The 25,175-nt window shown below is 43.1% G+C and overlaps 1 pseudogene; it reads left to right on the top strand.

Moving 5' to 3' along the window:
• Positions 1–22,735: 22,735 nt before the first annotated feature.
• Positions 22,736–24,063, top strand: LOC138521089 (galactoside alpha-(1,2)-fucosyltransferase 2-like; annotated as a pseudogene).
• Positions 24,064–25,175: the final 1,112 nt, after the last annotated feature.

Here is a 25,175-nt window from a genome sequence, read left to right as displayed (position 1 = left end):
TGGAATTCAAAAAATATATCCGTCCAAAGACCTCCATGCTTCCGATTAATTTATAGATAAATTGTTAAATGAACAAAGGCCTGGTGCCTCTGCGCCACCTCCGTATGTTCCTCTTCCTGCTGCCTTGCCTCTTCCTCCTGTTATTCCTGCTCTACCTGCTGTTGTTCCCGTTGTTCCTGTTCCTCCTAATCTTCCCCTTCCTCCAGCTCCTCCACCTCTTCTTATTGCACCAGTTACAGTACCTCCATTGCATTTGCCCGCTCCCTCTCTTCCAAGTGTTTCTGAGCCGCTTGTAATCGATTGAGGTGCAGGGTCAAAGGTTGTCACTCGGAATACTGTACCACCGGAGACGAAACGTGAGTTAATTGCATGGGCTAAGCATTGAATGGAGAAGGATGATCAAGCTAGTGTTTTTGCCACACTTTGTAATATGGATAATTTTATTGAGAAAAATGTTTTTATTGAAGGTTTAGGGATTCAGTTATGTGTAATGTGGGGAAAATTAAATAATGCAGAACTTCCGCAAGGGTTAAGGGATCTAAATACTTTAGCGTTTTCTGGAGACACTGTGGAGAAGGTAAATGAGCATGTCGAGAGGTTATTTGGGTATAGAAAGGAGTTAGAAAAGTTACAGAATGAGGATGACGAGGAGGAAGTATGTATGTACAGAAACGGTTCCTTTCTTGTCGTAAATCGATATCTGAGGAAGCACGAATCTGTACGAAGGAAGCACTTAGATGGATTTCGGATATGTCGATAACTCCAGTTGAAGTATATGACACGTATAGTCAGTATACGCCAGAAATGCAGAGGAAAGTGATACAGGTAATGATAGAGTACCTACAGGATTATTGTGTAAAAAGTAAGATTAGTTTGTCCCACAGAGTTATTGAGTATTTAAAAGAGAGCTTTTTCACTTGACACTTCTTCGACTGCTTTAGCGCTCGATTTAGCTCTGTTGCTTAGTAAGCGTTCGGAGTCACCTACTTTTCAGTTGCCTATGAGAGAGGTTCCTCCAACATTTGTCCCAAAGGTTGAGGTTGCGGCCAATGCTGCACAGGGTATAGTTGCTGTGAACATTCCTGCACATTATGTATCACAGTTTGTTCACGTACCGTTCTCAAGACAGGAAGTGAATACTATTAGGCAATCCATTCCTGATATTAGGAAAAATCCGACAGGATTCTATAAAGAAATAGAGTCTGTTTTGCAATCCTCAGTATTCACCTTAGGCGATATTGATTTGTTATTCCCTGTACTCCTGCCCGTAGATTTGTGGAAACAAGTTAGAACTATAGACGACGTACCAGGGTTGGGAGATACCTGGGTGCATATAACTAGACTCGATGGAGAAAGGCCAGCTGGTGAAAGACCGCCTCAGGTGATACTAACTTTGCCTGATAGAATTATTGCAAAATTAAAAACTATAATTCCAGAGAAAATGATATGGGACAAACTTACAGACTGTATCCAAGGAAAGTCTGAGGGTGCTACCAAGTTCTTTAATCGGTTCGAACAGGTATTCTCGGATTTCAGTGTTCAAGACCTAGGCACAGAGTCTGGGTAAAGGTTGTTCGTGGACAAATTTGTTTGTGGATGGCTGCCTGACATCCAGTCACAAATTATGTCTTCTGAGAGCGCTTGGCAGGCGAAATCACAATCAGAAGTACTGCACATGGCTCAGTACTATGAGAACCGTGTCAATAATGAAAAAGATAGGATTGAACAACGAAAAGGCGATTTGAAAACTAAAGTGCTATTGCAGCAAATTGTTAGAGGCCCCAGAGGGGGTAGTTCTCAGGTTAGAGGTCAGTATGTCCCACAAGGGAATGTGTCCTTGGGTCCTGTGAACATTAACCAGTGTGCTTATTGTCGTAAGAGGGTCATTGGCGAGCACAATGCCCCGTCCTTCAACAAAGGTCAAATAATACATTCGGAAATATGGGTAGACGATTCAGAGGTCGCCCGGGTGTAGGGGGCCCTGGTAGAGGTCAGTTTGCACAGGACCCTCAGCAACCTTTCTGGCACGATAAGCAGATTTCGAGTGTGGACACCAGGAACATATTTGATCATCCTTCCGCTGCATATTTATCTGAAGAGCTTCATTTTGATGATATTCTGTTTCGTTAGGATTGCCCGAAGCAGGGTTTGGAACCTACACCTATTCCCATCAATCAGAAAGGTCCCTACGTTGAAATGATGGTGGGAAATAGGAAACAACAGTTTTTGATAGACACTGGAGCACAGTGTCCATTGATCATTCACTGGTTCCGATCATTCTACTGTCAGGGTAAACCAATGTTTCTGTAGGGTTCTCTGGTACACCAGTTGTTTGTCCGGTTTCTTTACCGGGACCTATTTCTTTGGGTCCCTTTACGGACCACTGTCCATTTCAGTTGACTTCGATTGTGGAGAGAACTTGCTGGGGTTGAATCTGTTAAAAGAATTAAATGCAGTGATTTATTGTTCTTCTGATGGAGTGCACTTGACGATTTCACCACAGCAATTTTCTGTCTCGCAATTCTTGACTAGACCTTTGCCGCCAGAATTCATTAATGTACCAGAGAGCTTATGGGCTGTTGACGACAATGAAGTCGGTGTTTTACAGATTGAACCTGTTAAGATAGTTTTGAAACATGGAATTGAGCTGCCACGCATTCCCCAGTATAAGATTTCAGTTGAGGGTGAGCGAGCTTTGAAATGCATTGTTTCCGATTTTGTGCATCGAGGGGTGATTGAAGAAATTTCAGGAAGTTTGAGTAACAGTCCAATTTTACCTGTGTACAAGAAAGGCGATAGTGCAATTCCATTCCGTTTCATAATTGATTTACGTGCCATTAATAAAGTTGTGGCTCCACAATTTCCAATTGTGCCTGATGTAACGACAATCCTAATCATGATTCCAGCTACAGCTACTTACTTTAGTGTGGTGGATCTAAAGAATGCTTTCTTTAGTATTCCTATACACAAGGATAGTAGATATTTGTTCGCGTTCACCTTAGGAGGACGCTCGTTCACATTTACTCGTGCACCTCAAGGGTACACAGAGAGTCCTAGCATTTATAGTAGGGCTTTGAAAGAACAACTTGATACCCTTGAATTGCCCTCTAGCTGTACTTTGCTTCAGTACGTTGATGATTTGCTTTTAGCTGCTGACTCTGAGAGTGCCTGTAACGAGGGCACTGTGTTATTGCTTTTCCATCTAGCTAAGCATGGTCACAAAACTTCGCTTAAAAAATGTCAATATTGTTGCCAGGAGGTCGCCTATTTAGGCTATCTCCTGTCAAAGGAGGGAAGAAGATTGACACCTGAAAGAATAAAACTCATTTTTGGCATGTTTGTCCCAAATACACAGAAGGAAGTTAGAGCCTTGCTAGGTATGGCTTCTTACTGTAGGTTGTGGATCCCAAATTTTTCACTAGTGATCAAACCGATGTTGGCGTTGACGAAGAAGGGCATTTCTTCGCCATTGTCATGGAACGCGGAACACCAGCAATCGTTTGACTTGCTTAAGACTGCATTATGCTTTGCACCAGTTTTGGGCACACCAAACTATGAAAAGGCCTTTGTGTTGTTTGTGCATGAATGTGATGGATGTGCTTTGGCTGTATTAACGCAGGAACCTGGAGGGAAGAATAGGCCGTGCAGTTACTTTTCTTCCGCCCTTGATCCTGTAGCATGTGCTTTGCCAAGATGTTTGAGAGCTGTCGCTGCTGCTTCTACGTCTGTAAAACAGAGTGAGGGAATGGTCCTAGGCCATGATCTAACCCTGATGGTGCCACACTCTGTAGATGTTCTACTGAACGGAACTGAAACGCAACACCTCACTTCTGCGCGGTTGACAAGATATGAATTGATCTTGGTTGCTCCTCACATTCAAATTAAGAGGTGTTGTGTTCTTAATCCGGCTGAACTCCTATCTTTCCCGCAAGATACTACTTGCGGCGATGAAGTGCCACATGATTGTTTGTACACGACCAAACAAGAGACAAAGGGTAGAATTGATTTGAAAGATACTCCTTTGGATGACCCGCAAGGAGAGCTGTTTTGTAATGGCTCCTGCTTCAAACTTCCGCATGGTACATCCACAGCTGCTTATGCAATCACTGCATTAAGCACGGTTGTGGAAACTAAGAGAACCACGCATAATTCTGAGCAGGCCGCAGAGATTATAGCATTAACCCGAGCTTGTGAACTTTCCGAAGGGCTAGCAGTAAATATATATACTGATAGTCAGTATGCCTTTGGGGTGGTTCACAACTTTGGGAGACTTTGGTCAGAGAGAGGGTTCCTTACTGCACATGGCACCAAAATCCAACATGGCTCCCTAATAGTACAACTACTCTCAGCGCTTGCGCTCCCTACTCAGCAGTTATGAAATGTGCAGCACATCGAAAAAATACAGATGATATAGGGAAAGGGAATGCTTTCGCTGATCAGATAGCTAGACAAACTGCTACCAATTTCCTTACGGAGATATATGTTTCAAGGGAGACTGTAAATGCTTATGCAATGGATGAGGGATATCCAAGCTGATGCCACGTTAGAAGAATCCAAAAGGTGGGCTGAAGGCTTGGGGAAACTTGATGATGACAGGTGTTGGGTAGATATGGCGGAAGGGAAATGGCTACTCCCTGATGCGTATATAATGATGATGGTCATCATGGCCCATGGTCCTACGCATGTATGTGCCCAGAAGATGACAAAAATGTTAGAGAAAGTTTGGGTGAATGACAAAATTTCAAAAATTGCCCAGCGCTACGTCCAGGATTGCATGATTTGCCTACAAAACAATGTGTGAAAGGGGACAGTAACTCCAAGGGGAATTTTTGGGCCACCCTCTGTCCCCTTCGAAGTGATCCACTTTGACTTTATTGAAATGGAACGCTGTGATAATATAAAATATGTGCTGGTGGTTATCCGCGCTTTTAGTAAATGGGTTGAGGCTTTCACTGTTGAAGATGCTACAGCCATGACTACTGCAAAAATCATGTTAAGGGAATACTTCCCGTGGTTCGGTCTACCAAGTGTTATCTGGTCGGACAATGGTCCACATTTTGTCGCTGCTGTAATTCTGCAGATATGTACGGCATTACAAATTGACAAACGGTTCCATTCGGCCAGACATGCTTAGAGCGCCGGACTAGTAGAAAGACACAACGGTATCATTAAGAACAAGCTCGCTAAGACGTGTGCCGGCACCAAACTAAAATAGCCGGATGCCTTACCAATCGCGTTGTTATCCATGCGTACAACCCCTCAAACTAAGACTGGGCTCTCTCCATTTGAGGTGGTAATGGGGAGACCTGCCAATATTTGGAACCTTCCTAAGTGCAATACATTGAGAAATTTTGAAAATGTATTACTTTCAGATTATTGTAGCCAGTTGACTAAAAACCTGTATTTGATTTATCACCAGGTACGAGAAGCTTTACCTGTGCGATACGAGGGCCCGGGCCACAGTATACGGCCTGGAAGTTGGGTGCTCGTCAAGGTATTTGACCGCTCCTCTTGCGTTGCGCCTTGCTGGTGCGGGCCGTTCCATGTCCTGTTGGTCACCCAGACAGCGGTGCGGGTCGCTGGGAGAAAGAACTGGATCCACGCGTCCCACGTCAAGAAACTTCCTCACCTTTTGCCACACGTTACAGAAGAAACAGAACCCCTCGCTAATACTGCAACCAACGATCCCAAGCAGTAAGTAGCACAGAGAGTGTGTCGGAGAATCTCTCTGAGCCCGTGAGGCCTGGGGAAGCTGCCACTTTGTCTCCACACTCTCCAAAAAATGTGCATCCGGAAACTGCTATTTCAAATTTGGCATCTTCACTTGTTTCTGACACGTTGCTTCCAACAGGAAGTGACGACATATTGTTTCCGGATCAATCAGTACCGGGAAAAGTAAGGTACAATCTGCGTCCAAGAAAATAGACTTATGGCACGGTTTTGCTGTGCATCTGATAGACTTACAGCACGGTTCGGCTGTGCATTTGAAGAAGAAAAGGATCATCGAGGGCTTTTTTTTTGCCCAAATTTGAGAAAGGGGATTCTGTTGGCTAGGGTTGTGGAAGGACTAAGAAGTCGCTCGACCAGGAGATCACCAGCAATGAACATTGGGGTATCTGTTTGAAGACTACAATGCCTGCTACCGCTACCGCTCGTATGGGACTTGTAAATAAGGGGGAGACCAACTGGGACGATGGACAAAATGCCTGGGCCCCGAAAATGTATTGCTGTATTTTTACGATATTTGGGTTTTTAATAGTCGCTGCCTTAGGATTGTGGTACCTTGAGGAAACTCATTCTGTAGAACTTTTGTTATCTACTGAAAGTACACCTATTGTTCCTACTCCCTTTGTACATTTGTATACTCTATTCCCTAGGGATTCTCAGCCTAGACAAAGGTACCACAATAACACTCTACTGCTTATCATGAATGCTACGGATACCATTTTTAATAAGTCTAACTGTTGGGTCTGCTCACATTTACCGCAACACGGGCATAAGGGGCTAGGTTGGTATATTCATCCTTTGCCTTTGACAACTGCTTGCTATGCTTCTCTTAGAGCACTGTTCTTTGGCCGGTGAAATGATAGCATCTCAGGGAACTATGATGGCACCAATTTGAATAGTTTTGAGAAACGTGTTTTAACTCCCCTGGGATGCTCGCTTTTTGCAAACAGGAGTAAACCGATTGTTGCTTCTATTAGGCCTTCTGATAAACTGGCTCATCCTTTCCAATCTTTGATTGCCTTTAAAATGGCTCCAATAGGCAATAAGGATGCCATTCCTCCTTCTTACACTGTTAATCATATTTATTTTTATTGTTATTGTTATTTTGCATTTATATAGCGCGTTATATACCATTGGTATGGTCTGAAGGCGCTGGTAGGTTGAACGCCCTTCGGAACCGAAGTTCGGGTCAGTAGAGAGAGTAGCGAGAGTCCAAAGGTGCGTGTGCACACCAGGTATCGGTGCAGCTGGTGCAGAATTCGTGTGGTAGCTGCTCTTAGCGGTAGGTGTGGTGGTTGAGAGATCAGGAGTATGTGTTCGCACTGGCAGGATTTATCCAGGTCGAGTGTGGCTGCGTTAAGCCTGAGGAGAACGCCTGGCTGGGGGGGTGTAAATCCAGCAGTGTTTACTTAGAGTGATCGGGAGTGAGCGGGATATGTTGATATGAGAACAGTTATACCGAATGGTGTCATAGTATCTCTGTGTTCTAGTTGAGTGGTGGTGTAAACAAGAGAGTAAGCGTGGGGTGTGGTATTATATGCTCTTTCAAATGTTCTCTGCATTCCAAATCATATTATGTACGTCACGCAATTCTATGTGATCAGGTCCGTTCAATGCATTTTTTTTCTTCATTATAGGCGGTCAAGATTGCCCTACACACTCCTGTCTGCTCAACACACTCATGCACTCTAGCCGACCTTGCGTGCTCTAGTCTACCCTCAATCTCTAGTGTGCCCCATGCATGCATTCATGGATTCCATACGCATGTGCTCACACTCATCCGGTCTGCACACTCATCAGCTCAACATACTACTCGTCCGCTTGACATACTACTCGTCCAGATGAGTACTACGTACTAATCCGTTCCACATACTCATCCGCTCTACGTATTTATCCGCTCCACATACTCATCTACTCCACACACTCGTCCGCACCACACACTCATCCGCTCGGCAAACTCATCCGCTCCACACATTCATCCGTTCCACACATTCATCCGTTCCACACACTCATCCATTGTATGAATGTATCCGCTCCACATACCCACCCGCTCCACACACTCATCGGCATCACACACTCATCTGCTCCCCACACTCATCTGCTCCACAGACGCATCCTTTCCATACATTCATCCGGTCCACCTATTCATCCGCTCCACACACTCGTCCGCTCAACGTACTCGTTCACTTCTAAATGCAACTTTCACAGAGAGGCTAATGGGCACACTTCTAAATGCAACTTTCCACAGAGAGGCTATTGGGCACACTTCAAAATTCAGAGAGAGGCAGTTGGGCACATTTTTATGTAACTTTCAGAGGGAGGTTGTTGGCACACTTCTAAATTCAGAGAGAGGCTTTTGGTCACAACTTCTAAATGCAATTGGGTACACTTTTAAATGCAATTGGGGACACTTCTAAATGCAACTTTTCTCAGAGAGGCTATTGGTCACAGCTTCTAAATGCAATTGGGCACACTTCTAAATGCAGCTTTTCTCAGAGAGGCTATTGGTCACAGCTTTTAAATGCAATTGGGTACACTTTTAAATGCAATTGGGGACACTTCTTAATGACAACTTTTCTCAGAGAGACTATCGGTCACAACTACTAAATGCAATTGGGTACACTTCTAAATGCAAATGGGGACACTTCTAAATGCAACTTTTCTCAAAGAGACTATTGGTCACAACTTCTAAATGCAGTTGGGTACACTTCTAAATGCAATTGGGCACACTTCTAGATGCAGTCTTTCTCAGAGAGGCTATTAGACACAACTTCTAAATGCAACTTTTCTCAGCGAGGCTATTGGTCACAGCTTCTAAATGCAATTGGGGACACTTCTAAATGCAACTTTTCTCAGAGAGGCTATTGGTCACAGCTTTTAAATGCAATTGGGTACACTTCTAAATGCAATTGGGCACACTTTTAAATGCAGCTTTCCTCAGAGAGGCTATTGGTCACAGCTTCTAAAATGCAATTGGGTACACTTCTAAATGCAAATGGAGACAATTCTAAATGTAACTTTTCTCAGAGAGACTATTGTTCACAACTTCTAAATGCAATTGGGAACACTTCTAAATGCAATTGGGCACACTTCTAGATGCAGCCTTTCTCAGAGAGGCTATTAGGCACAACTTCTAAATGCAGCTTTTCTCAGAGAGACTATTGGTCACAACTTTTAGATGCAATTGAGTACACTTTTAAATGCCATTAGGCACACTTCTAGATGCAGCTTTTCTCGGAGAGGCTATTGGGCACAACTTCCAAATGCCACTTTCTCAGAGCGACTATTGGTCACAACTTTTAAATGCAATTGGGTACACTTTTAAATGCAACTTTTCTCAGAGAGGCTATTGGTCACAGCTTCTAAATGCAATTGGGCACACTTCTAAATGCACTTTTCTTAGAGAGGCTATTGGTCACAACTTCTAAATGCAATTGGGTACACTTCTAAATGCAATTGGGCACACTTCTAGATGCAGTCTTTCTCAGAGAGGCTATTAGACACAACTTCTAAATGCAACTTTTCTCAGAGAGGCTATTGGTCACAACTTCTAAATGCAATTGGGTACACTTTTAAATGCAATTGGGGACACTTCTTAATGACAACTTTTCTCAGAGATACTATCGGTCACAATTTCTAAATGCAATTGGGTACACTTCTAAATGCAATTGGGTACACTTCTAAATGCAACTTTTCTCAGAGAGGCTATTGGTCACAGCTTTTAAATGCAATTGGGTACACTTCTAAATGCAATTGGGCACACTTTTAAATGCAGCTTTCCTCAGAGAGGCTATTGGTCACAGCTTCTAAAATGCAATTGGGTACACTTCTAAATGCAAATGGAGACAATTCTAAATGTAACTTTTCTCAGAGAGACTATTGGTCACAACTTCTAAATACAATTGGGAACACTTCTAAATGCAATTGGGCACACTTCTAGATGCAGCCTTTCTCAGAGAGGCTATTAGGCACAACTTCTAAATGCAGCTGTTCTCAGAGAGACTATTGGTCACAACTTTTAGATGCAATTGAGTACACTTTTAAATGTCATTAGGCACACTTCTAGATGCAGCTTTTCTCGGAGAGGCTATTGGGCACAACTTCCAAATGCCACTTTCTCAGAGCGACTATTGGTCACAACTTTTAAATGCAATTGGGTACACTTTTAAATGCAACTTTTCTCAGAGAGGCTATTGGTCACAGCTTCTAAATGCAATTGGGCACACTTCTAAATGCACTTTTCTTAGAGCGGCTATTGGTCACAACTTCTAAATGCAAGTGGGCACACTTCTAGATGCAGTCTTTCTCAGAGAGGCTATTAGACACAACTTCTAAATGCAACTTTTCTCAGAGAGGCTATTGGTCACAACTTCTAAATGCAATTGGGTACACTTTTAAATGCAATTGGGGACACTTCTTAATGACAACTTTTCTCAGAGAGACTATCGGTCACAATTTCTAAATGCAATTGGGTACACTTCTAAATGCAAATGGGGACACTTCTAAATGCAACTTTTCTCAGAGAGACTATTGGTCACAACTTCTAAATGCAGTTGGGTGCACTTCTAAATGCAATTGGGCACACTTCTAGATGCAGTCTTTCTCAGAGAGGCTATTAGACACAACTTCTAAATGCAACTTTTCTCAGAGAGGCTATTGGTCACAGCTTCTAAATGCAATTGGGGACACTTCTAAATGCAACTTTTCTCAGAGAGGCTATTGGTCACAGCTTTTAAATGCAATTGGGTACACTTCTAAATGCAATTGGGCACACTTTTAAATGCAGCTTTCCTCAGAGAGGCTATTGGTCACAGCTTCTAAAATGCAATTGGGTACACTTCTAAATGCACATGGAGACAATTCTAAATGCAACTTTTCTCAGAGAGACTATTGGTCACAACTTCTAAATGCAATTGGGAACACTTCTAGATGCAGCCTTTCTCAGAGAGGCTATTAGGCACAACTTCTAAATGCAGCTTTTCTCAGAGAGTCTATTGGTCACAACTTTTAAATGCAATTGAGTACACTTTTAAATGCAATTAGGCACACTTCTAGATGCAGCTTTTCTCGGAGAGGCTATTGGGCACAACTTCCAAATGCCACTTTCTCAGAGCGACTATTGGTCACAACTTTTAAATGCAATTGGGTACACTTTTAAATGCAACTTTTCTCAGAGAGGCTATTGGTCACAGCTTCTAAATGCAATTGGGCACACTTCTAAATGCACTTTTTTTTAGAGAGGCTATTGGTCACAACTTCTAAATGCAATTGGGTACACTTCTAAATGCAATTGGGCACACTTCTAGATGCAGTCTTTCTCAGAGAGGCTATTAGACACAACTTCTAAATGCAACTTTTCTCAGAGAGGCTATTGGTCACAGCTTCTAAATGCAATTGGGTACAACTTTCACATGTAAAGGAAATAGTTTGTGAATGCAATTATAATGAATTTACGGTAGTGATGCTTTGTTAGATGAGTGGTAGGGTAGTATGGCCTGAAGTAGTTGCTTCTGGCCCCGCCCTTGCCACACTTACTTGTTGTTGGCTTCTTGCCTCTCCTGCGGATAGATACGACCTGGAGCCGTCACTGTGGGAGCCGTACTTTGCCTCGAGGTCCTTAGCCGAGGGGCTGCTGGGCAGGGGGCTGCCCTGGGAAGGTCAGTAATGGTTGATGGGACACGACCAAGCGGCCAATCAGTGGTCTGTGGGCGGGGTGGGAGGCAGGTTGTTGAAGCCAGGAAGCGGGGAGAGAATGGGGATCAAGGAGCAAGGTCGGGGTGGAGGGGGCACAGAGGATGTGAGGTTAGGCTAGCGGGGACCACAGAGATGGGCACAAATGGATGTGCACTCACCAGAGGCGTGTCGGGGGGATATACCAATGGGAGCGTGGTAGGCGGGGGCTGGAGGCAGCAGAGGGCGGGAATCAGGAAATGGGTGCAGGAGCGAGGAGGCGGCAAGGGGGATACCTGGGGGGCACGGGGACCGCAGAATGGCACCAAGAAGGTGGAAAATAGGCAGCAAGGCTCTGGGCACACTCATCGAGCTCTGATGGAGGAAAGAAGCCAGTGAGGAGGTACGAGTCAATAGACTCTCGTAGGCAGCCTTAGTTGACCAATGGGAGTGTGGTGGGCAAGAGCTGGAGGCAGCAGAGGGCGGGAATCAGGAAATGGGTGCGGGGAGCGAGGAGGTGGCAAGGGGGTACCTGGGGGGCACGGGGACCGCGGAATGGCACCAAGAAGGTGGAAAATAGGCAGCAAGGCTCTGGGCACACTCACCGAGCTCAGATGGCCCCGATTCAGTTTCCATTTGAATACAGAGGAATGGAACTCAGTCAATGGGAAATTTTCTAGGTTGTGCCACTGTTGCAAATTTGACTGGGGAAAACAGACCTTTGTATGTAGGCGAACCTGTCTACTTTGTCTGCGGTAATGTACCATTTCCATGGTTGCCCAGGGATTGGCAGGGAACATGTTATTTAGGGATCCTGTTACCTGGGGTGTTTATAGCTAGTACAAGAGAAGTTTCAAAGGCTCATCCACGGCGGGACGAGAATGGTGACACCCCAGCACAAATCTTGGGAGATATAGCAAAAACAGTTGTGCCATTTTGGGGGCAGATAGCGAATTCGGAAGACATTAGAAAGCTAGCGAGAGTACTGGAGAGAACCATCAACCGGACCACAGACATACTCTATAATATGACGTTAGAACAAAAGGCGATAAGACTAGTAGCACTTCAAAACCGAATGGCATTAGATGTCATTCTGGCTGAGCGTGGTGGAGTGTTTAAATTAGTGGGGTCCGCTTGCTGTGTTTTTGTACCAGATTCCTCCCCAACTATCTTCAAGGCAATACAGAATCTGCACGTCCTTAGTTCCGAAGTGCATGTTCCCGAGGGAAACTGGGATCTTAGCACTTGGTTCTGGGACTTCTTGCGATCTTGGGGTTGGAAGGTACTTCCGGTCTTGCTGATTATTTTTGGAATCATGTTGTTTCTTTGTTGCTGTATTCAGTGTCTACCTGCTATGTGTTCGATGCTAGGGGGATGTTGCGCACAAGCGATAGGTTCGATAGGACACAAAGTGTATGCCCCGGACAAAACTTCAAAAGAATATGTGTTGAAAGAACTTTTAGCAAATGACCTAATGGCAATAGATATTTCTGACAGTGATTCAGGGTGCATGGATGATGATGCATGGAGTTATTTGCAAGGAGATCCAAAGTAGTTCTAGCACTTGGCATAGGCCAAAAGGAGGGTTTGTCAAAAAGGAAATTATATCGTGCCTCCTTTTGCAATAAATATATGTATATTGGCCTATGCCAAGCTGCTCGAAAGTCACTTGCGAAAGAATCCGTGTTGCAAGGTCCTGACCTTAAAATCAATGTAAGCCACCATTTTAGGTTCATCCGCCATTTTAGGATTCGCTTTGTAAAAGTCACCCTGTGAGTTAAAATGGTGGACGATGTCATTCCAAAATACAACATGGCCGTCTTGACCTCTGTACATAGCTAATATGTAACTTGCCTGCAGGCCACTTGTTCAGGTCATGAACTGAGACCTTGTCCTTCATTGACTTGTGTGTAAGGGATTACTCGTGTAAAGAAACTAAGCCACGAGTATACTATAAAAACAATGTATTCAAATACTGAACATAGAACACTTGTTTAACCGCATTGTATTCATGTTTAAGAAGACTAGCATGGAAAATCCCAGATCACACACTTATTGCATAGGCTTGTTGATACATGTATTAAAGGCAAACCAGTTATATGCGGTTGTTCGAGACTTGGCACGAACCCTAGATCGGTGATGTATTAAGTGAAATATTAACCCGAAGTGGGGCTGGACATCGTGCCCACCAAGTGTATACAAAGCAAATGCATTCTAATGTACAGCGTCTCTCACTGAACACATTGAACCACGCTGGAGTTCGTTGTGTTGTACTTAGGGCTGATAGCTATCTGATTTTGCTCTGTTTTTGTAACTGGATTCAGTATAAAATAAAGTACTTTGTATGTTCCTTTGTAACCCGTGTTCGGTGTATTTCCTTTTGGGGTACTCAGCCTTGATATTTTCATTTTGTTTTCACACTTTGTAGATGTCTATTACTGACTTCCTCTTGTTTGATATTTTAGCTATAAGGAGGAATTGGTAACTGCATTACTGCACTGATATAAACATCCCCTCTGTGCTTAACTTACATAAATAATTTACAGATACATGAATGACACTACAGTCTCATTTTTTTTTTCATATATATTTTGTATTACATGCCATTTACAATCCACAACATCTTACCACATGATATTTACAGCATGATCTGCATGATATAAAGAACAAGAGAACAAACATGTATTTTGCAAACATGAATTTATGTGATTACACTTTGAATATAGATAGAGAAATAAACATGTAATATTCCTACTCTCCCTGCACTGCAATAAATCCTAGCCACACACATATGGCATACTATCTGTTCCTCACTTAGCACTTATCTTACCAAGGCCAGTAGTCTTTGAAGTTCCCTGCACGACCTTGCTGTGTTTCACGGTCCCTGTCTCAGTACGAAACTCCTCCGTACATGTGTGGGCAGCGCCAACTGATTAGCTTCAAAGTCAGCGCTTGACCCTCTGAGAAAGCACCGTCTGTCTGTCTCTTGAACCCAACACGAACCACCCACTCTCCTCAACTTTTGTTCTTTAAGAAAACTCTCATTCAGCCCTTTTTTGACGTGGCTTGTCTGCCTACCATTTCTACAAATCAGAGTAAAAAGAAAGTGTCCAATGCCAGCCTTTCGTTTTCAAAGCAATGAACTCTTCAGGTCCAGAATAAACTGTTTCCTTTTGCTTCCTGCATCTTACATATTTCTGCTCTCCACAAGCTGAAGAAAACACTAGTGTGCATTTCCTCATAAAAAAATGAATTTTAAACAGTCCACCCAAAACATGGATTGTTCCTCATTGTGCATAGAAGACTGCATGTTAGAAATTAGCACTTTAGTAATGTTAGTAATGTTAATCAGTTATGTATTCTAATGTAGTCTTCACACATGAAGCATCCAATAAAACTGTGCACCTCATTATTTTAACCTCGCAGCACTACTTTTTTTTTTTTATGTGTGCTCTGAATGCCTGCAGTTTCAAACTGGGCCTGGCTGTGTTTTTCTATTGTACATTGTATGCTGGCAAAAATGCTATATATTGCATGCTGGCAAAAATGCTATATATTACATGCTGGCAATAAAACCCCACATATCCCTACACGTGGCTGCACCTCCATGTTGCATGGTGCATGGTAATAAAACCCCTTACACCCACCCCCTCCAGACTATTCTGCAGCAGTCTTTTCTGATACATTCTGGTTTCACCATCACCGTCTTCTGGCCAATGCTGGATTTGACTTTTATGGACTTCATTGATTCACGGTGCGTCACCCTTTCTCATGGTGGGCCTGAATCATGCTGTTCCCATCTTCATCTTGAATCCAGGCTTGCAACATTGTGTGTTACTACTGACTTCTGCAATGGTATTCGCTCTCCCCTCTTGCTTCTCCACTCTTTTTTGTCTGTTTACACTCTGTTTTCTCCTCTCACTTTCTCCCTTTTCCTATCTCCTCCCCTCCTCCCTTGCTTTCTTCTATGCACTTACTCTATCAGAATTGTCCCTGGACCTAGTATGATAGCAACCTCGTCTGTCTCCTCCACTACCCCTTACTGGTGCCCCCCCCCCAGCACTATCTGAAATGTCGTCAGGCCTAGTACGATAGTTACTTGTTTTGTTCCTCCCCTCCCTTTCTGCACCCCTCTCCCTCACCTTTTGTTTTCTCCGGCTCTACCAGAAATTTCGTCAGGCCTAGTACGGTAGTCACCCGTCTGTTTCCATTTCCTTCCCACGCTCCCCCTACCTTCCTTATCTATGTGTTTGCTCTTGAAATGTCATCAGGCTGAGTACGATAGTTAATTTCACATCTGACTTTGCTTCTCCCTACTTCCACTGAATGTTCTATCATACTCCTCCTTTGCTTCTCGGACAGTGTGCAAAGTGATTAAACGCCATAAACCATGGTAGGGGTTGCTATACAAATGCAAGATAACACAACATAACACATGAAAATGTGATCCTCTGCACTGTTGGTCACTTGCCTCTATTGTGTTTTTTGATGTACTGCCATACAAAACCGACTCCAAACTGCCTGGCTTTTTATCCACTTTTTCACAGAGATGTCTGTAAAATGCACGATTTGAACACATTATTTTAATGGGGAAAAGTGAGAAAAAATGTTTTTGTGGTGAAACCCCCCGCAATGGCCATTGTTTGGTTCGAGCTCCCACGATGCACTTGGTGTCAAGGAGTTCCCCCCTTCTCACCTGGATCCGTTCCTTGTTGGGGTCCTTGGACGCTGTCTTCTTGCGGACGGACCTGGCTTTCACTAAGGCTGCTCGAGTCTCCTCCGACTCCAGGTTGCGTTCACTTCCGTGATCGTGGAATCCAGGAATCCAGGAGTCTTGAATGGAACCGACTTGCACGGGGATCCAAGAAACAGGAAAAAAGGGAAAGGGCTAGAAGAGGAAGGGAACGAGGACAAAGAAACAAAGCCGCGAACTAGGTACACACGTCTGGTAGCCACTTGGGATAGCATTGAGACACACGGAGCCGCGGAAGGTGTGGTCTATAAATAGAATAGGCTACATCCAGCGCGTGGAGCGGAAAGAGGTGTTTACGCTGGACGGCCATGTTGGGAGTATTAGGGAGTGCAAGCCCCGTTGAGACAGGGACCAGGAAGTCCAAAAGGGGTGTGCTCTGCGATTCATGACACTTGGTCACTCCCACATATTCAGGGCCAACATTTACGCCCCAGTTTAATAATTCACAATCCACCATTGAAAATAAGATGTTTTTGAATGTCTTAATATAATTGTCAATGTGTATTTTTTTTCTTTTCTGTATATAGAGTAAATAAACTGCTTAAAAAAACCTGGGTACAAATGCATATGCTCGAGCACAGCACCAGCCCACTACCTGTAGAGTAGCTCCCGCCTATTGGACCTAAACTATAAGTAACGTAAAGGTTGGATATCCCTGCTCTGGCTCCTTCATATTGCCCACACTCTCCCACACATTTCCTCCTCCTTAAATACCCCTCTACTAATCCATCATTGTAATTACAGTTTTAACCCATTGTGATTGAGTGTCCCTTGTCTGCATTTTCTGTCCCCAAGTCATGTTCTACCTTAACATTACATCACCTGGTCCATTTTCCATGTCACAGGCTGTAATGCTGTAACCCTCGCTAGTCAATACAAAAAAAACGATCTATGATTTAGTAAAAAACAATGGACCACATTACAAGTGGGGGAAAAAAGTGGCAGTAATTCTGTCAATCCCACATTTTTGCCAGTAACGGAATTATCAAATGTTTCCCTGCCCGCCAAATTATAAGTTTTGGCGGATTTACCACTGACAGTATTACTGCGTGACAGATCTGCTGTATTTTGGAGGAAACGTGACAGATATACATCCAGCATGCTATTAGATGTAATTCCTCCACTTTAACTTCAGACATCATCAAATTTACCGCACGATAATCCCGCCAGCAGCGGTTCTGCCAAAAATGTCCACGGAGTCCTATGGAGTGCAAAAATTTGATATTATACCGCATTACCATGACTTGTAATATTGTGGTTACCCCACGGGACCAGATAGCGGTAACAGTAAATGATTCAGTAAAATTGCCACCAAACTCGTAATGAGGCCCAATACAATATAAATGCAATAATGGTATATAAAAACGAAATGTTATAACAATTTATGAGTCAGAAATGAGGTGGAGAAGATGAGATTTAAAGTCAGTGCGAAAGTTGTGGAAAAGATGCAGAAGACTGGATGGATAGGAGCATTCAATTCCAGCACTGAGAAGCCAGGAGAGAAAAAGAGTGGAAGCTGAATTGAGGGCTTAGAGATGTGGGTTAAGGATTGGTAGTGATAAGGGCGAGAGAGTATGCATGGGGAAATCAGAGAGGAAATGCAAATAAAGACCATGGATGCATTTGTATACTATGTGGAGGAAGTGAAATAGCAGCCGAGAGTCAAAGTAGGGAAACAAACAGAAAAGAAGGAGCAAAAGGCAGGTAGAGAGAAGAGAAAACGGATATCTCAATTAACGACTGAGCAAAGGGGGGTAAGGTGAGAAGTAGATAGTCTGACAAAGGGAGCAGAACAATAGTCAAGATGAGCAAAATAAAAGAGAAGATGATGAGCTTAGTAGTGTGAAAATAAAGAAAGGTGCAAATGGTATAAACATGGAATCAAGAGGTTCTGGTGACATTAGAAATGTGTAGAGAAAAAGAGAGTGAGGATACGAAAACAAAACGTGTGTGCAAATGTAAACATATGCAGGTAGGAGGGAGGGAATAAAACAGCAGGGGGAAGAACAGGATAGGAAGAGATGTGGTAGGAAATAACAGTACTTTAGTTTTGGGCTGATTGAGATCGAGAAAGTGGGAATTCATCCAAGATTGAGTGGCAGAGATACATTGGGTAAAAGAGCATGGAGAAAATCACAGAAATAAGAAAATGAAAGAAACATCTGGGATTTGTCAGCACAAATGTGGCATGAGTGATTAATTGAGGTGATGAGAGAAAAAAGAGGAACAGTGTACATGTAGAAGAGTAGGAGGCTTAAAAAGGATCCCTCGGGAATCCCGAATTGGAGAGGGAATGGGAAGGAGATATTTTCAGCCTAGGAGTTAGAATAGGTCCTATCTGTGAGGTAGGAGCTGAACCATTGTAGGACAAAGCCTGAGAGCACAAGAGAGGAGTGCCTGGAAAGAAGAGTAGGGTGATCAACACCGTGGAAGGCATCAGATAGATCCAGGAAAACAAGAACAGAAGAAAGTTTGACAAGATGAGCAGAAAGCACAGAGTTAGAGGTGTGAAGAGAGGCAGTGTCCATAGATGGGGAAGTATGAAATCCAGACAGGAAAAGGAGAGGAAGAGAGTGTTAGTCCAGGGAGGAAGCAAGCTGAGCATTTACAACATGTTTGAGTATGCAAGAAAAGGAAAGGAGGGAAATGGGACAAAAATTAGCTAGACGAGTAAGGTTAGGGAGGCTTTTTAATAATGAAGGGAAAAAGAAACATAGAAGTGGAGAGGGAAAGATTAAAAAGGGCCCTTAGGCCAGATAGAAACCAAAGATAGACCTGTGGAACCAAAGAAGAGGGTAAGGGATCCAGTATGGAAGGATGTTTGGGTGAACTTTTATGAACAATGGAAGTAGTGTCTGAATCAAAGAGGAGAATGATATTAGATATTGGGAAAGGTGAAGGCAAAAAGGGCAAGTTGGAGTGCAGGGAACAATGGATGAAAGAGGAACACAAAAGAGAGACGTTAAACGTGAAAAAGTTAGCAAAGTAAGACTTGCAGAGAGTAAAGGGAGGAGGCATCAAGGGTAGGTGGGAAGGCGTACAATGAAGGAGCTGAAACAGGGGAAGTGAATGGGGAGAAAGAGACAGAGTTAGACAAAAAAAATTGCATTTCTTTGGCTGAGATTGGAGAGCAGTCATAGCAGGATTGAAGAAAGAAGAGCAGATCAAGAGTGCTTTCCCATGGCCTCTCAGCTTGGTGAAGGGAAGTCGGAATGGCAAAAAAAGCACTGGCCAGATAGGGTTGCTGTGCTTTCTGGGAATGGGAAAAAGTCAGAGAAAGAAAACCTATAGATATTGAGAAAAGGAAGAGGGTAGTGATTTCAGAAAGATGAACAATTATTCTCATCTGTGGTGTACAACAGGAGGGTGGGAAGGGGAGCAGAAAGGGATCGGAGAGAAATTGAAGCAAGATGCCTACTTTTCTGCCTTTGTCTATAATGCCTAGGAGAAGTTAGTACAGGAAAAAGAGAGAGAGACAAGGGAGGCAGTGTGGGAGGAAGTAATCCAAGTCTTGGTGAGGCAGAACCAATGAAGATGACATCTAATAAAGAGATCAAGACTAGAATGAGGTGTAATTTTATTTATTTGTATAGCGCCGACCGCCCGCAGGCATCGGGGCCATTACAGGTAGATATGTACAAAGCTCAAGAAGAAGCCAAAAAGAGGCGACAGGACAAAAACATAAAGATTCCGGTTAACTGATTCAGAGGGGCCTAGACATGGGGTTACTTGAAAAGCTCTGTTTTGAGTTTTTTTGCGGAAAACCAAAAGATTGGGCTCCAATCTAAGGTGCTTTGGCAATTTGTTCCAATTAGAGGCCGCTCGGTCAGGGAAGGCTCTGCCCATGCCAAGTTCCTTCTTGTGTTTGAAGGGCGTTTATGAGCCTGTTTGCTTCTGATCTTAATGCCCTGGACGGGTGGTAGAAAGTGAGTTTGGACTTCAGATAGGCTCGTGCCTTGCCATATAAATACTTGTGAGTTAGGCACATAGTCTTAAATTGTATGCGTTCCTCTATTTTCAGCCAATGAAGGTCCCGTCTAGCTTCACTGATGTATTTGTTTCTTGCTTTCTTTTTGACCATTCTGATCACGTTATTTTGGACAAGCTGGAATTTTTGGATGCTTTGCTTACTAGCTCCTACCAGGAGAGCGTTCCCATAGTCCAAACGTGACATGATGGTAGCTCTTGCTATTGTGGCGCAGTTTTTCTCACTCAAAAGTGGTCTAATGGCTCTTAGTAGACGGATGTAATAGTTGCAGTTTTTACTAACATACATAGCATGAGCATCAGAATTGAGGGATGCTTCCAACGTCATGCCTAATGTTTTAACCTTATCTGCCACAGGGATGAGGGTTTCTTTAATTTGGAAGACCTGATATTCAGCAGGGAGTTTGGCACGAGCCTGGATGGAGCCAAAAACCATTAATTCAGTTGTATTGCCGTTCAGGCACATCCAGTTATTGTCCATCCAATCTTCGATGTTTTCGTAGAGTGTATTTAGTATCGTACTATCCTTAGCATAATCCCCACTCAGTTCCAGTACTAGCTGACTGTCGTCAGCATAGTTGGTAAAAAATATCTGGAGTTGTTGTAGTAGCTCACATAGGAATCAAATGTACAAATTGAAGAGCAGAGGGGACAGACTAGCTCCCTGTGGTATCCACAAAAGATGTTAAATTCAGATGAGAATGTATCACCCCAATGTACTCTGGATATTCTGTTTTCTAGGAAGGATGATAACCAACTTATTGATTCCTTGGAGCAATTAGCAACCTTCTCAAGTGCCTGCTGCAAAAGCTGGTGGTTAAGCAGGTCGAAGGCGGCACTCAGATCTAACAAGACTAGTAAGCCAGCCTTTCCCTTGTTCATAATTTCCAGCATTCTGGACTGTAAGTCCAGCATAGCAGTGTCGGTGCTATGAGTGGCTCTAAAGCCAGATTGTTGAGGATATAGAATCTCATGGCTTTCCACATATTCTTGGAATTGGGCTGTCGCTATTTTGTCCAGTACTTTAAGGGTAAAATTACAGTTAGTAATGGGTCTTAAGTTGTTGGGGTCGCGAGGGTCTAGGGTAGGTTTTTTTACTCGAGGTGTGATGGTGACCTTTTTTATATTGTTAGGCACTACTTGGTCCCGAAAAGAGGTGTTGACAATTTTAGTAAAGAGTGGCGCAAATATTTCGGGATATTGTAGGATTATCTTGGGAGGGAGTATGTTTTCGGCGCATGAGGATGGCTTCATAGATGTTAACGTTTTTAACATAGTTTCTAGGGAGATGGATTGAAATTGAAACTTCTCCTTTCCAATTGTTAGTTCTTTTGCTGGAATGTAACGTTGGGGTTTATTAGCTTGTGCTAGTGCAATACATTCTCTGGCTTTAGAAATTTTGTTAGCAAATGCAACCTGGGTGTTTTCGCATTCAAGTTGTGATGGTAAAAATTCAGGGGCCAAAGCCTTGGGCTTATCTAAGGATCTGAGAATGTCAAAAAGCTTACTGGCTGAGTTGGAAGATGCTTCGATTTGACTGTTGAAATAGTTCTTTTCTGCCTCATTGATCTTCATTTTGTAGGATTTTTATAGTGACTTGTAGCTTGTTTTGTGGTCATATTTTTGGTTTTTAATCCATTCTGTTCACTACGTTTTTTTTCTTTCTTGAGAGAGATAAGTTCAGGTGTGAACCATTTTTGATGGTTAAGGTTGGGCCTAACAGTTTTTTCTCGATTAGGTGCTTTCTGGTTGATTAACGTAAGCATCTGCTGATCATATTTTTTGATAATAGTGTCACAAGAGTCTTTTTCGTTAATGTCAGCTAGAATGCTCTTAATGCAGAGTTGTAGGTCTGCTTTTTCAATATTTTTTAAAGTTTCTGGAAAGGACTTTACTTGCCTTATTTGCCAGTTTTTTTTACTGGGGAAGGTAGATGCAGGTCAAAAGCTATTTTGTAATGGTCTGTCCATATACAAGGGGTGGTAGCATAGTTACTGGTCTCTATGTTGTTGGTAATGACCCAGTCCAATTGGTGGCCATTTGCCATGGTGGGGTCGTGATTCATAACATTGAAGTGCATTTTTTCCATTTTAATGCAGAGAGAACATGAATTCCATAGTCCAGTGGAGACCAAAATAGGTGGAGAAGAGTGAGGGGGAATGAAAGGTTAGATAGATCATGGGATCAAAATAAGAGGAGCAGAGTACTAGGAATAGGAGTTGAAAGATTGGACACATATCAAGAGCTTGTTTGTCCTTTGACAAGCAAAGAGATGCATGGGGGCAAGAACTCCATCAACAACAAACTCTTCATCTCTGGTCATGGCATGGAATATGCACACTGAAAGACGTTGCCCTTCTCTCGTGCTGCAACCACTATCAAATGCAAGTGGGCACATAATGTTCCTTAAGTGTCATCAAATTATAATTATTTTATTTTGTTTCAAGTTGCCATCTTTTAGGTAGTTAGAGCAAACATAGATAGAAATGTCCCCTCTTGATGGAATAGTACTATACTTATTCTCTTTCCTTTTTCTCTTTTCTTTCAGGACAAACAGGGAAGAGGAGATGCACCTGCAGATGACTGGGTTTTGCCATTGGAGGGCCCTCATACCTGCTCTCTTTAGTCTTCTTGGGATCTTCCCAATATGCGTTTACTATCATTACTCTGTTCAATGGACAATAGAATTATCAGTCTTTAGGGTTCTGAACCTCCCTGAACCTCCCTGAGCAAAAACTGTACTGAATATGACCAGCATAATTGCTGATGGGGCATTCACAGTGAGTTCCTCTGGCCGGCTGGGTAACCAGATGGGCCAATATGCAACCTTGTATGCTTTGGCCAAGCTCAACGGGTGTCTGGCTTACACAAGGCCACAGACTATGACTATCTATCGCCTTTCTTCAAGATCAGTCTGCCACTTCTAGATGCCAATATGGTGGAGATGATAAAGTGGAGGACTTACGGGCTGCATGATTGGATGTCTGATGAGTACAAGAACCTCAGTGGAAAATATGTTTCTTTAGCTGGCTATCCCTGCTCATGGACATTTTACCACCATGTATGTAATGAGATCCTAAGAGAATTTGATTTAGATGACTTTATCAGGGAGCCGGCCAATGAATACTTAGAGAAACTGAAGGGTTCTCGGAAGAATGTGACTTACATCGGAGTTCACGTTCGTTGGGGTGACTATCTGATGATCATGCCAAATTCATGGAAGGGGACAGTGGGTGATATTGGCTACTTGAATACGGCTATGGGTTATTTCTGGGAAAAATACCTGGAGTCTTTGTTTTTGGTCACAAGCAATGGTATGAAGTGGTGCAAGGAGAATATTGACAACTCCACAGGCGATGGCTTCTTTGCAGGTGATGGATTCGAATCATCTCCCGGAAGGGGCGTTTGTCTACTCATCCACTGCAATCACACCATCATGACAGTTGGCACCTTTGGATTTTGGGCAGGTTACCTCGCTGGTGGAGAGGGGATCTACCTTTACAATTTAACCTTGCCTGGTTTCCGTTTCCTCAAGATTTTCCAGTATGATGATGCTTTCCTTCCAGAAGGGATTGGTATTCTAGCAAACCTTTCATCTCTGACATCATTATAGCTTTAGTTACTTAATCATGAAGGGGGCTTAAATATCAGTTTCAGAGGGGAGGGATTAAATATGCCCATTTCAACTGATATTTATGGTACTCTTAATGTGCTCCTAAAATCTTGACTTATTACTGTAAAATGTTAATTTAAAATTCTGTAGAATAATGTAACATATTTATGTTTCTAACACCACTTTTATATTGATGTAAGGTTACCACGCTGTATAGATGCAAAACAACGGCTGAGCTACTTAGATGCACCACTTGTGTGCTTTTGTAGTAGAATTGTACAAGTGAATAAATTGACCACAGTTACGAAGTGGAAAACCTATTTAAGACATGGGGCATTCTGTCAAAGGTTATCTTTTTCATAGAGTTGACAGATTGATGTGCAGCTTTTAATCACCAGATCACTGCCAATACTTTTTATCGGACATGAGCAGGCAACAGCTATATGGCTCACACCTGTTTGAAGTAAAATCTTGTATTTTTAATGACATGCCTATGGAGAATTGAGGCAAAGTGATAACAGATGATGAGAGGTGGACGAGGAAAGAGAATGAGGTAGAGGCAAGGGACAGGACATTGGTTCAAGAATTCATTTGAGAGTTGGACAAGGAGAAAGCCATATCTGTGAGATCCAGAGACTAAGGCTGTACACAATAAGGAGCTAAAGATCATAATAATAATGTATTTCATGTATAGTGTTACACACTGATAGCTCTCTGAGCGCTGAAATAACAGAAGACATTATTAGCCCACAGAGTAGAACTCACTTTATCGTCCTCCGAAGGATGAAAGGCTGAGTTGAATTTGCCAAGATTCTAACCTGCCACAGCAGGCTATGCACAGATATCAGGGAAGAGTGCTTAGCTCACTGTGCTATCTGACTGGCTGGATAAATGGGGAAATCTCCCTCAGAGACTCAGAAGATCTGAAAGAGTGAATGACAAGGAGTGCCACGAGAAAAGAGGAGAGCAGTGAGATCATGTTTCTGGGTCCAGAAGCTAGGTTACCAAGAGTTGGATGCGAAGGCAGGGGAGATGGCCATCCTCTTACCCTGTCAGCTGCTCCTGGCCCTCATCCAGGACTGTTAATGCTCCCTGTGCTTCACACAGGCTCTCAGTACCCCACCTCGATATTACATTGCAACAATCGATCAAACCTCCAACATATTAGCTCTCCCTATGTCTTGTCAAAAGTAAAAGACTCCTGAGACCCAAAAGACCAAGCCACATATCAAAAGGTCCAAGAAAGAAATAACATCACCCTGACAACAGTAATATATTGTGGTCTCCATAGAACCCCAATGGTCGCAAGACCCAAATGTGGAAACCCCAAAGATTTTGTCTAAAGACTGTGCTACAAGTTCCATCCCAGGAAGAACACCATTAAGGGAGGAAACCCTGAAGCAGAAGAAGTGGAATAATGAACCT

This window comes from Ambystoma mexicanum, chromosome 1q, assembly GCF_040938575.1.
Source record: "Ambystoma mexicanum isolate Mex_15411 chromosome 1q, UKY_AmexF1_1, whole genome shotgun sequence".
Classification (NCBI taxonomy): Eukaryota; Metazoa; Chordata; class Amphibia; order Caudata; family Ambystomatidae; genus Ambystoma; species Ambystoma mexicanum.
Note: the sequence above shows the minus strand (reverse complement) of the source record. Positions and strands in the feature narration are given on the sequence as shown.